This window comes from Pinus tabuliformis, chromosome 2_1, assembly GCF_031772625.1.
Source record: "Pinus tabuliformis cultivar Carrire ecotype Pingquan chromosome 2_1, CPIR1, whole genome shotgun sequence".
Taxonomy (NCBI): Eukaryota; Viridiplantae; Streptophyta; class Pinopsida; order Pinales; family Pinaceae; genus Pinus; species Pinus tabuliformis.
The window spans coordinates 346,101,392-346,113,752 of NC_142299.1; positions in this window are offsets into that span (position 1 = coordinate 346,101,392).

A 12,361-nucleotide genomic window follows, 5' to 3' on the forward strand; every position below is an offset into this window, starting at 1 on the left:
GTTGAGCAGGTGGTGAAGGAAACAAAGCTAGAGCATTGTTGTATGGGGGCCTCCACCCCTGGGGCGGTGCATTCCACTGAGGCTATGGTGGAGCATATGGTTGAAATGACTACCTGGTTGGTTGGGAATGATACTTAGGTGCAAAGGACCAAGGCATAAGTGTAGACCAGGAAGGATGAGTAGGGGACCCCCAAGATGGAATGTATGTGGTTTGGTTGGGGTTGTAATATACATGGGATGACCCTTGCATGCCCTGCTGGTATGGCCGAGGCCCATGAGGTCTCCTTTGATTTATGTAGCAGAGCTGTTCAGTCACCCCTTCAGCTCCTTGATATACAACTTTTAGTCTAGGTAAAGAAGGGCACTTTTCTGTGGAGTGGCTTTCTTCACAGACTGAGAAGATTTCAATCGAATTCAATGGACATTCTTTCATAGGGTGCCTCCTTGTGCATCTAGGGCAGAAAATGGCTAAGGTTCTCTCTACTTCCTCCTATTTTCTCTTAATGTGCATAGTTTCCATCTGTAGGGCAAGGGTTTGCAGCATCTCACTCTTGAAATATTCTAGCATGTTTCCAATTTCACCCTTGATGGATGTATTGGAAGAGAATGGACTGGCCATAGGTTGACTACTTCTACCCTTTTTCCTAGTTGCCCTAGAATGGTTTCTAAAGATAGTATTGATATCCTCATAGGGTAACTGGTAGATGTCCCCTCCTACTAACAAGTGTAGGGTGTCTAGAAGATCTTCCCTTACCCCTCTAAGTAGGACTAGCTTCAATGACTCAGGGTCAAGTGTGCACTTGGCCCTTTTGTAACTAAGTTGGAATCTTTCTTCATAATCCTCTAGCAATTCATCATGCCCTAAGGTCATCCTAAAAATTTCCTCTTTAGTGTCTTTAGACCTACAGTAGTATTGATACTTGTTTTTGAAGGCTTGCTGCATCTGAGCCCAAGTTGTGATGCCATCCCTAGGTAAACCCATGAGCCAACGCAAAGCTTCATCCTTGAGAGTGGATGGGAATAGTTTCAAATTATGCTCATCATTGGTGTAGTCATAGGTTCTGTATATTTCAACAAACTCAAACAAGAAAGTGTCTGTATCTTTTGAGGTCAGGTCATGGAAATGAGGAAGGGAAGAGGGGCTTATATTCTTCATCTTAGTATCCCCATTGGTTTCCCTGATGGGGAAGGAGCCTGCAACTCTTTCTCTATTTCCTCTGTCATTTTTGTTTTCAGCCATTGGGTCAGTAGGAATGGGTTATTCTTCTTCTTCTTCCATGTAGGCTCTTCAAATATCTCTGGTTTCTCACCTAAGGGTTCCTCCAATTCACAGCTACTGAAGAAGAGGGAAGGTTGGTTGTTTGAAGTAGTGGGGGTATTTGGAAAAATTTTCCCTAAGTTATCCCTATTCCTATGAGGCATGAAAAAAATGTGTTTGTTTGTTTTGTGTTTTTTCAAACCTTGAAAATGATTGCTGAATTGAAATTGTAGACTGAATGAAAACTAACTGACTAAATGAAAACTAACTACTTGAATGAAATCTTACTTGTAGAATGGAAAGGAAAGAAAAGAATGCAGAATGGAAAAGAAAGAAAACTAAATTACTCTTGCAGAAATGAAACTAATAGCAGAATATCAGAAACAAGAAATGGAAGAAAGAAAGTAGTAATCACATATTACTCAGACACCTCCCTGACAACGGCGCCAAAAAGTGATGAGCACCAGTATTGCAGCAAGAATGTTGCAACTCCTGGGGCTACCAGCTTTACTTTATCAACCCGGGGTTCGTACAAACTTGGAGGTGACAGTGCTATATACACAAGTAAAAGTGATGGTTCTGCCCTTTGTCACTGTTCAGCTGGCGATAGACCACTAGGGTTTTTCAAGCCAGACTTCTATGGATTCAGAAGAAGCTTGATTACCAATGAGGGAAGGAGAAATCTACTCTAAGAGAAAGCTTGTCTACTGTAGTAAGGAAAAATACTGAAATCAAATGCTAAAAACACACCATTTTCTATCTAACTGATAAGAGACTATGCTTAAAAAAGAATGCTAAGTTAACATGTATACAATCCTATTGTCCTAAGCATGTAAACTCAAAAAACCAAAGATTCTACTATTGCACATGTAAATGATTGAAATGAATCTGTTTTTCCTTTTGTCTTTTTCCTTCTTTTATGGAAAGGTGTGAAAGCTAATCTCTTTTAGTGATGTGGAAGGTAGCTTAGGGAAGCTGGTGAATGGTCAGAAGGTTGGGGAGACCAGTAGGTGACCTTTTCTAGCTTCCTATAGGATTTTTTCTCAATTCAGCCTCAAAACAAGCCACTACAGAAAAACCTACAATATGTCCTAAAAACCTACAGGATTCCCTGTATTTCTACAAGATACACCCGAGAGAAAAAGGATGGGTGTTGAAGGTGATGGGAGGCTTAGGGAAGGTGCTTGGAGGATGGAATGAGGTAAGGAAATACCTAGGATCACTCAGAACTCAAAACCAATGTTGGAAGATGGTTGGATTTTCTCAACAAGCTTGGAGAAGTTTCCTTTTAAATGATGAAATTGGTGAGGGTCTTAGTGAAAGCAAGGAATGATCATGGATGGATGATGTTGGAAGGAGGTTGCTGACTATGAGATCTCTCTGTACTTCAGAAACATCTGCACTGCATCAAACATTGATATTTACCCAGCAATCAAGTAAACAAGAATAATTCCAATGAGCTAGGAAAACAAAGTTTAATGCTAGCTGTCTACTTCAGGCATGAGGAAAACTTGCAGAATAAGATGGAATCATTGATAAGATCTACTATAAGACTGAAGATGGAAGAAATGATAACTAAATCCTACTCTTGCAAACTGATCAAATGCTGGCTTAAGTACATAAAACTCTAAATGCTATGAGAAAGAAGATATCTGTCTTTTTGGGGCTGCATAGGAGTTCTTTCCTCAAATCATGATCCATGAAGGAAGAAGTGAGGCCAAAACACCTATTGATAACTTTTTGATGTTCCTTTATCTCTTCTAAACTACTGTTGAAGTAAAGCACAAATGGAAGCAAACTAATAAGCAAACTAATCAAATCTACTCTACTTGCAATGAAATACTTCTATGGACAATTTAACCATGAATATATGAAATCAATCTAACAATACAGATACAAGAAGAGGAGTCTTTGTTGCTGGGGTTGGGTCCTAACCCAATATCTTCAACCCTCTAAGTTAACTCAATGCTGGATCAAGAAAAAGCTCATTCTCATTGTCAAAATAGAAAATTACATAGCAATGTCTTCCACAAGTCTTGAGATCCAAAATAACTAGTGTTTTTACAGCAAAAATTTGAATCCTAATGAGGCTCTAGGCCTCTTTATTTATACAATTGAAGTCACCAATGACTTCCTTAAATATAGAGAGGCTCAGCTCCCAAGCTCGAGATAAACTAACTCTTTGACTGTCACTTTCTCAGCTGCCTTTTGATCTTCATGACTTGGCTGCTTGTACTCCGAGCTAGTGTGATTGATGGAGGAACATTCAAATGAGGGAGGAGTAAATGAGGAGGATTCACTTGCTACAATCTCTCTTCCTTGTCTCATTCCAGTTTCAGCCCTTGTCTAGCCAAAATTCCCTGATTCTCTCACAAACCTGCATTCAATGCACTTAGTCCACTAGGCATACTTTGACTCATCTCATTAAACAAAATATAATCAAAATATGTAATAAATTGTGAGAAGAGTTGATTTGACTAAGCTAGGAGGTGAATTAAGGTCCATATAGTTACCCAATGATGAGGCTCATCAGTAGCTACCACCATATTCTTTCCCTGAGGATGTATCATCAGGAAAACAAATTCCCCAGTTTTGGAAATGATCTTACTACATTGTTTTAAAATAACCAAAGAGATGGCGGTAGGCGGTGCTACCTCTGGTATCCTGTAGAAATTATTTCCCAACGTAACAATAACAGTGTGAGGCCTTGACTCATACACATCATGTCACTTCCGCAAGTATGGTTGGCCTAATAATACATCACAAACATAAAGGGGAGCAACATCACATAATACCTCATCCATGAAGGTCTTGATGCTGTATGGAAGGTGGCACTGCTGGCTCATGCGAAGATCCCACCGTTGGTGAAGCCACCCAATGGTGTACAATTATGGGTGTGCCAAGGTCAGTTATCCCAGCAACTTCCCGACCTCTGCTGAAATGAGGTTCTTTTGGCTCCCGATGTCAAAAATGAAATGTAGTGGGGAACCCTTTACCCACATCTGGGAGTGGAAGAGGCGTTCCTCCTCCTCTCGATCTTCAGGTTCCTCCTTCTGGATCTTCATGGTGTCAACGGTGGCATTAGGCTCTGCATCAATAATCTACTTCCCTTGTCATTACCCTTGTCAGGTTCTTACTCAGAGTCGGAACATGCATCTGATTCTGAAGCCTTTAGCTCGGCCACCAGTGACTGCTTCACCCGACACTCACTTGTGTTGTGAGTGGATCTCTTATGGAACTCACACCTCTTTCCTGTGTCCTTCTTTGGCTTCGTGGTGTTTTTATTTTCTTATGGCTTTGGCGAGTTGTCCTGGGTTGCCCTGCCTTGGATTTTTCATTTGTTCTATGGTTTGGGGGCACCTTTCCCTTGCTTTGGATTCACAAATCCAAAGTCTCGCTTCTTCTGTTTAAACTTTTGCTCGATCTTGATGACGTATCGGTACACTGTGTTAAGTGAGGAGATGTCCAGGAAGTCCATCTCATCCTAGATGTACCTGTGTAGGAAGCCGCGGTACTTGAGTACCAAATGTTTCTCAGAATACTTGATACCCAACTTCGTGTGAAGGGTATGAAAACATTGGTAAACTCTGGCACATCTTGGTCCCTTCCCTACCGCAACATTGTCCACTTTATGCATTTATCCTCGTAGCTCTCGACAGGGTAGTACTACTCCTTGATGGAATCCCAGAATGAATTCCAAGTGGGTGCGGCTGAAAACAGTGAGGTCATACTTTCATCTTTCTTCTCACAGTAGGTTTCCCACCAGTCCTTGACGTGGGGGGCGCTTTGAGAAGAGAAAAAGTAATATTTTCTCGGTTGGAAAAATCATGAACAGAAAAATATCCTTCTAGAAGATTTAACCATTTATCTACAACGTCTGCATCTATTTGGCCCTCAAATATGGGAATATCAAAGTTTACTCAAGTACCTTAAAAGGAATGGAGCCTCCAGAGTGGTTGCTAGATGTGGATGCGCTGTTGATGGGCAACCATTGAAGGATCTGTGCAAAGTTATCCATCATCGTGTTCCTTTGTTTCCTGAGGACTTCCTCGAGCAATATTTTGATAGGATTTCCTACCCCCTCATATTTTTTTCTTCCCCCATGGGCGGCCATCAAGGTTTGTGATACTGATCTTGCAAAGTTTCAAGCAGATCGATCCCTAACTCCTTATATCCCAACCTCGTTGGGAACATGCAAAGAAAAACAGAGAAAGAGAAGACTGCTTTGATTCCACTGATCCAGATTTAAACAAGAATGCAAAAAATTATGGATATTGTTAGCGCTTGAAATTTCAACTCAGGCTGAGAAAGGTAAACCTCAAGGCAACATCAAACCACTTAGCCTCGTAGCTAGCCCTACGGGGCTGGAGAGGGCTCTCTCCGGTCTATCTCGGTGAGATCTTCAATGGATGAGATGAACAATAGGGTAACACTGATTTTAGGCTAGTAAACTGATCAAAAAGGTTGATTTGTGGTTTTTAGGGTTTTCGGTGGCAAATTGAGGGGATGGCAATTTTGGGTGCGGGGATTGGACACAGTTTCTGCAGGGGGTTCTTTGGGGCGAGGTAGGAGACAGTATTGATGCCTTTGATTGAGGTGAATGATCAGGAATGACAGGTGAGGAGCTAAGGAGAGCAAACATTAACTTTGAATTCTCCTTAAACAGTAGAAAACATTGAAATTAAACAAACTTAAAAGCAGAGCATGACAGTCATGAATTCTTACTTTAACACTTCGTTTGCTTAATGTGCAGAAGGAAAAGAAAGGAAATGATTCATATAACACACTTACAGGTACATAGAGAAACACACCATCAATACATGTAACCACAAGAATCCCAAAAAGGACTGCAAAACCCTGGTCTTCCTTAGCCAAAAATTGCAGAGATACAATGAATAATACAATGATAGCTTCTCCCTCAAGAGTCCAACCATGAAAATGAGAAAGAAAGTACATAATATAGATCATCTAACCTCTTTCCCTACCTCCATGGGTCGAGCTCACTATCCTAGGAGCTGTTTCAACCACTTCTAAACTAAGCACTACAAACTAGGCAGTCAAAACAACTTGCCTCTATAAACTAGGAAACCAATTCATTCATTTAATTTTCACCTTTTACATGAATGAATATTCTAGAAGAGGTACATAAGAGTAAAAGTGTCAATAAAGTACAATAATTACATCAAATAGGATAATAATCCACCCCAAAAAGTCAAACAAGGTCAAACTGCGTTTTTCTGAGCTGTACAGTGAAATCTGGAGAAGTTTGCCTGACGGGTCGCGCGCCTCTGCCTGACGGGTCGCGCGCCTTTGGGACCACATTTGGGGCACTTTCAGGTGGCCAAATTGAGCAAGAGTAGGCTTGTTGGAAAGGTCTGTGAGTCTACTTTCCAACCCAACTGGAATTTCTGAATTTGGTGGTCATTTGCCCCTCCAAAATTGCAATCTCCCAAGACTGCTTTCTGCAACTCAAAAATGTGGCAGAAAGTCAAATTTTGCTTGTTTTTTGACTTTCTGGAGGCCCAAAACTTCATAAAATCTCAAGTCCATTGATGAGCATATGTAACTTCTCATGAAAAATCTAGAAATTCTGAGTTTTTGCAAAATGGAGTTGCCATGATGTAGGGTCGCGCGAGGGGTGAGACCCGTTAATGGGGAAAAACCTGTAAATTGCCTGAAAAACCAAAATTTACCCAAAATGCTCAAAATTTCTTGGGATTTGTGCTGTGGCTAGGCTATTTAGTGCCTTGGTCCTTCAGTGAAGCCTCGGCCAAGATATGAAGGGGATCAGGCCTCTTTCTCCTCTTTTGTGCCTTAGCCAACTGCCTTTGGAACATCTTCATTTTTGCCTTGCACACGTGCATTCTTGCCCAATAATGGTTCTTCATGTTCCTCAGCAATTTCTTCTCTTGGTTGGCCCTAGCCAATAGCCTCTCCAAGTGTGCATTTACCCGGATGAGCATGGACTCTCGCTCAGCGGGCAATAGATCACCGGGTCTTCTCCGGTTCAAAATGCGGTCACTACGAATCCTCCACAGCTCATCAAGAGCTTGTTCATCCTCCAACTGTTTGTTGCACTGCTCAAGATATGTGATGGTCCATTGTGCCCCCTCTAATCTCCTCTGCAAGGCATCATTTTCAGCTCTAAGGTGCTGAATGATCTCCTTTGACTCTCGGCTAGGAGAACTGACATCAAGATCAATAAGCTCTATATCCGGAACACCTGATGGTCCCTCGTCAATCTTGGGCTGTTTGCCCCTCCCTGGTACCTGTGCTGCTGAAGAAAGCGAGGCCCCTTCCACCTGATGTGGAGATAACACTCGCTTGGTCGATGAAGAAGGCAAGACCCCTTCCACATGCTGTGGAGAAAGTACTCGCCGAGCTGCTGCAAATAAGGCCCTCTGGCCTCTCTGATAAGTAACCACAGGTGAGGAGCTGACATGTCTAGTGATGGGGATGTCATGCTGCTGTGATGGTCCTCCCTCCTCATGAATAACCTCAGGATGTGGCGGTGATGGTGCTGTGAAAAACTCACAAGAGATGAACTCCTCCCATGAGATGCCCTGCTGAGCCAACTGATGTAACACCACTAGCTGAATCAAACCATAATGGTAAAGGCTCCTGTACTGCTGTGCCGGGCTCTTCCTCTGCATCATGGACACCATCTTCTCAATGTTCTGATAGAAGAAAACAGGGATGTTCATCATCCTCACTCGGGTGAAGTGCATCAAGAGGCGAATATGGTATGAATATACCTGTGAAAATCTGCCCTCACAAGTAAAATAGAGCATGATGAGCCTCATGATGGGAGCATACTCACTCCTGAGAAATCTGAAGGGAAACACTCCTGTCAAGTGTCTCATGAGTGCTGGTCTAACGAAAGGCTCAAAATGAACACTGTCCAGCACCTTGCGCTTATTCCATACCTCTCCGACATTAGGTATCCCTGTGGCCTGTGCAATCACCTCAGGTGTCAATGTAAAGTCCACCCCGGCAAGGTTGACATGTCCATCATGCAAGTGTAAAACAAACAGGCGAGCCAACTCTCTGTGGTGCTGAATCCGAGAGATCCTCTCACAAAACTCATAGCAAGACATGTACTGGAAACATGAGACTGCCATAGGACAAGCTTGTAAATCTGTCAAAGAGGTGGGCTCCTCTCGCCTATGATGACCACCCTTTCCACCCTTATGAGGCCTCCTCTGTATCTCAATCTCTGAAGCTGATGCCTGGTCATCACTCTGCTCATAGGTTTCGGTTTCTGACATTGTTTAAGGAGCAGAGTGGACAAAATGTACTGTTGTTTCTGCTTTGTAAAATGCTGATTTGTATGCTGTTTCAAGGGGGACAAGGAGCATGAAGGGAATGTTAGGGGAGGGACACTTTTAAAGGGAAAATGGGAATAAACATATAAAACAGGGATTTAAGGGAAAAACATTGCAAAAATCATTGCATATGCATCATTATATACATTGTTTACATGGGTAATGAGAGATAGGGTTAGGGCTTAATTTTTCATTTTTAGGGAAGAGGGGTAGGGTTTGGATTTTTCTTTACAAATTTAAAAGGGAAATTTATATAGGAAGACAAGGAAAATGACATGGGAAATGGGGAAAATGATTACAAGGGGAATACCTTCAAACAACATAAAACCCTAGGCATATTTACAAATTTAAAATGCAGCAACATGGAGCTTTTCTCTTGCACATGGAGATCCTTTAAAAAATGCCATTAAGATTCCCATTGATCATAACAAGTAACCATTCTTAAGTTTGGAGAGCCTACCTTGGCAATTTGGCGATTTCGGAGGGTCCTTGGATAAATTTGCAGTCGGTTTGGAAAGGAGGGCGCTGACAGGTCGCGCGCCTCACCCAACGGGTCGCGCGCCACTGACGGGTTGTGCCCGTTGAAAAAATGCACTGCCGGAACGCTGCTGACAGGTCGCGCGCCTCTGACGGGTCGCGCACCTGGTCTGATGGGTCGCGCGCCTGTCCAGCTCCCAAATTCGCTCAATCTTTCACTCAATCACTCTTGCAAACAACTTGGATGCACAATGAGGGTCGATGGAGGGAGATTGGGCCTTTATAGCTTTGATTTGAAATAATTTCATGCCCAAACCCACTTTATAATGTTTCTCTTTGACACTTTATAAAATTGACCATTTTGGTTTCCTTTATCCTGAAATTGACTCATTTAATGCTTTTGCTTGATATTTTTTGCAGGGACATCATCTGAGGGATCTTGGCAAGGGAGCCAGGGTTTCATACTGTCCTTGGAAGCTTTTTGAAATTTCATCACTTTTTACAAAAATTTGAAAAATGACCTTGGCTTTAAAAACAGAGTTTTTAAATCCAAGGTGAAAATTTACTGTACAAGATAGAAGTTTGCGAAGAAACATCTTTAAAATCATCCCTTTGGCTTGCTGAGCACTTATTGACCTTCAGAGACATGACCTTGTAAACCATCTTGACCAAAACCCTAGACCTAGGAATTTGACCTCAAGACAAGACAAGACAAGCTTAAAAGTGACTAAGGACTGAAATGACTTGATCCAGCAATGCCAAGAGGGGGACAAAGACACCAGCTCCTCCATCAGGGTTATGGCATGCCTAATGGGATGCAAAAATTGACACTGATGAGACATCTACTAATGCAAATGCAAAGAGCTTTGATCTCTGATGGAGGGCGACAAGACCGACTCTAACAGATATAACCATAAATACAAAGATGCAATAGAAATAACACTTCATTTCATTGATATCAAATACTAAACTATGCTTACAAACAGAATGGAAATAATACTAGCTCAGGCGATGGTAGCTTATCTCTAAGAAGAGATGCAGTAGCTACATGCCTCTGAACTGTGTTACAATGAGGATCAAAGGCCTATTTATTATTGAGAAACAATGGAAAACCATAAACATCCAAAAACCTAACCCTAGGAGATGAAACGCCAAACTATGCGCCCTGTTTGGGTAAATTGGTACATCAACTTCCCAGGGTCGTAACTTTGGCATACGATCTCCGTTTGATGTGCAGAATACCTCGTTAGAAAGATCTATCTAAGGAATACAACTTTTGAATGACCAACATGGCCTATGTTGGACTGGTTTTCCCATAAAAGTTCGTTTAGGGCCTCAAAACGGCTCCGAGAGTTTAGGACCTGAAAAACTGCCAAAAATAGTAAATTGTGCTACAAATAAGGAAACTGAAAAACTGAAAGAAACAATGGTTGGGGTCCAAGTGCAATAGGTGGGTGGCCACCAATATCGACCTGGATCACCTGATCCAGCTGAGAATGGCCAATCAACATAACATTATTCATATGGGGTGCCTACATGGAGTGACTGTGGATATTGAAGGGGCACACACCATAGCCGACTTTGAAGTGATCGAAATCGTGGATGACAGTAACCCATATCTAGAACTACTTGGAATTGATTGGAAATTTTATATAAACACAGTCATCAATATGAAGAAGCATAGTATGACATTTGAAAAGGAAGAACTAAGGGTGATTGTGGCGTCGGATCCAACAGAAGGTGTGCGATATACTGAACCAGTCCGCGATTATGAGGAAGACGATGACATTGAGAAGATCTATACGCTGACTGCACAGGATAAATATTGGATCAACCCTATGGTGGATGGGTGAATCAAGTGGAAAAATGACAGCTCTTGTAATTTAGATTCAGACGAGGAGCTCGAACACTGGCAGAACTGTTTACATGAAGTATCATCACTGCACTACAACAAGCTTACAAAATCGCTATGATGTATATCCACTGAGGTACGCAATTTACCGTATTATGATGGTTTAGAGGATGTCAATATTTTTGTGGATAAATTTGAAAGGGATGTACCGGAGGAACATCGGTTCCAAGTGATAGACATTGCACTGCGAGCTACTCTTGTCTGTTGGTGGGGCAAGCATAAGAACAGTTTTTCAGAGTGGAAGGAATATCGATGAATGATGAAGATGTGGTTTGGGTACGCTGATACCAACATTATAGAGAAATACATAGGAAAATATGATTTGCACGAGCACTTACCTTGTTGGACAAAAGCATGGGGAGAAGAACTGAAACTAGAGTGGGTTCATATATTCTGCCACACTTTGGATACAATCCCGATAAGCTGGTATTTGGAAACGGAGCTGCGACACAGGACCGTAGTATGGGATGTTTTGAAAGAAGTATTTTTTTAACTTTTAGCTTTGAATATGGGTTTGAATGTATCGATGAAACACTCCAGAAGATAAAAGCTGCTATATTCAAAATTCCTGAAGAATCTGTTGAATGGGTACAACCAGACTAGGGTACATAGCTGCGTCATGCACTTGAATGTTACAATGTGACCATGGATAATGGTGAAGAAGATCCCAAGAACATCCACATTCCTGAGTCTGAAGGACAATGTGAAGTCAAGGGACCTATGGCAGAAATCCCTAATATATCAGATCCCTTAAATACCAAGCACGTGAATATTGGATCGAAAGTTCAGTCGCAGTTTGCGAACATAGGTGACTATTGGGATGAAGATACAGTAGATAAGGTCATGGAGCTCCTACGATAGTATCATGACTTGTTTCCCACCAAGTTCTATGACCTAAATGTGATAGTAGGGGACCTGTGAGTCATGAAGATCACTTTGAAGCTAGAAGCAAAGCCAATGAAACAACGCCGCTACCGATTAAATCCTAAGTATAAGGAAAAATTGTGCAAGGAATTGGATAGAATGCTTGAAGCGGGAATCATTGAACCTGTCGAGGAATTGGACTGGGTTAGTCCCATGGTTGTTCAAGAAAAGAAAATAGGGTGAAATTTGGATATGCGTAGACTTACGGAAGTTGAATGACGCATGTGTCCATGATCCATTCCCTACGCTATTCACGGATGAGGTACTAGAGAATGTTGGAGGATAGGAATCATATTCGTTCACAGATGGATTCTCAGGGTACTGTCAGATCAAGATCATGTGGGAGGTTGTTTTCAGTATACAGTGATGCCTTTTTATGAGGTTTACTTCAATTATTGGAGAGTGTTCGGGTTTGTAAAGTGACATGTTGCCAGTGTCCGCCTCATGTTGGACACTTGTCGAAAG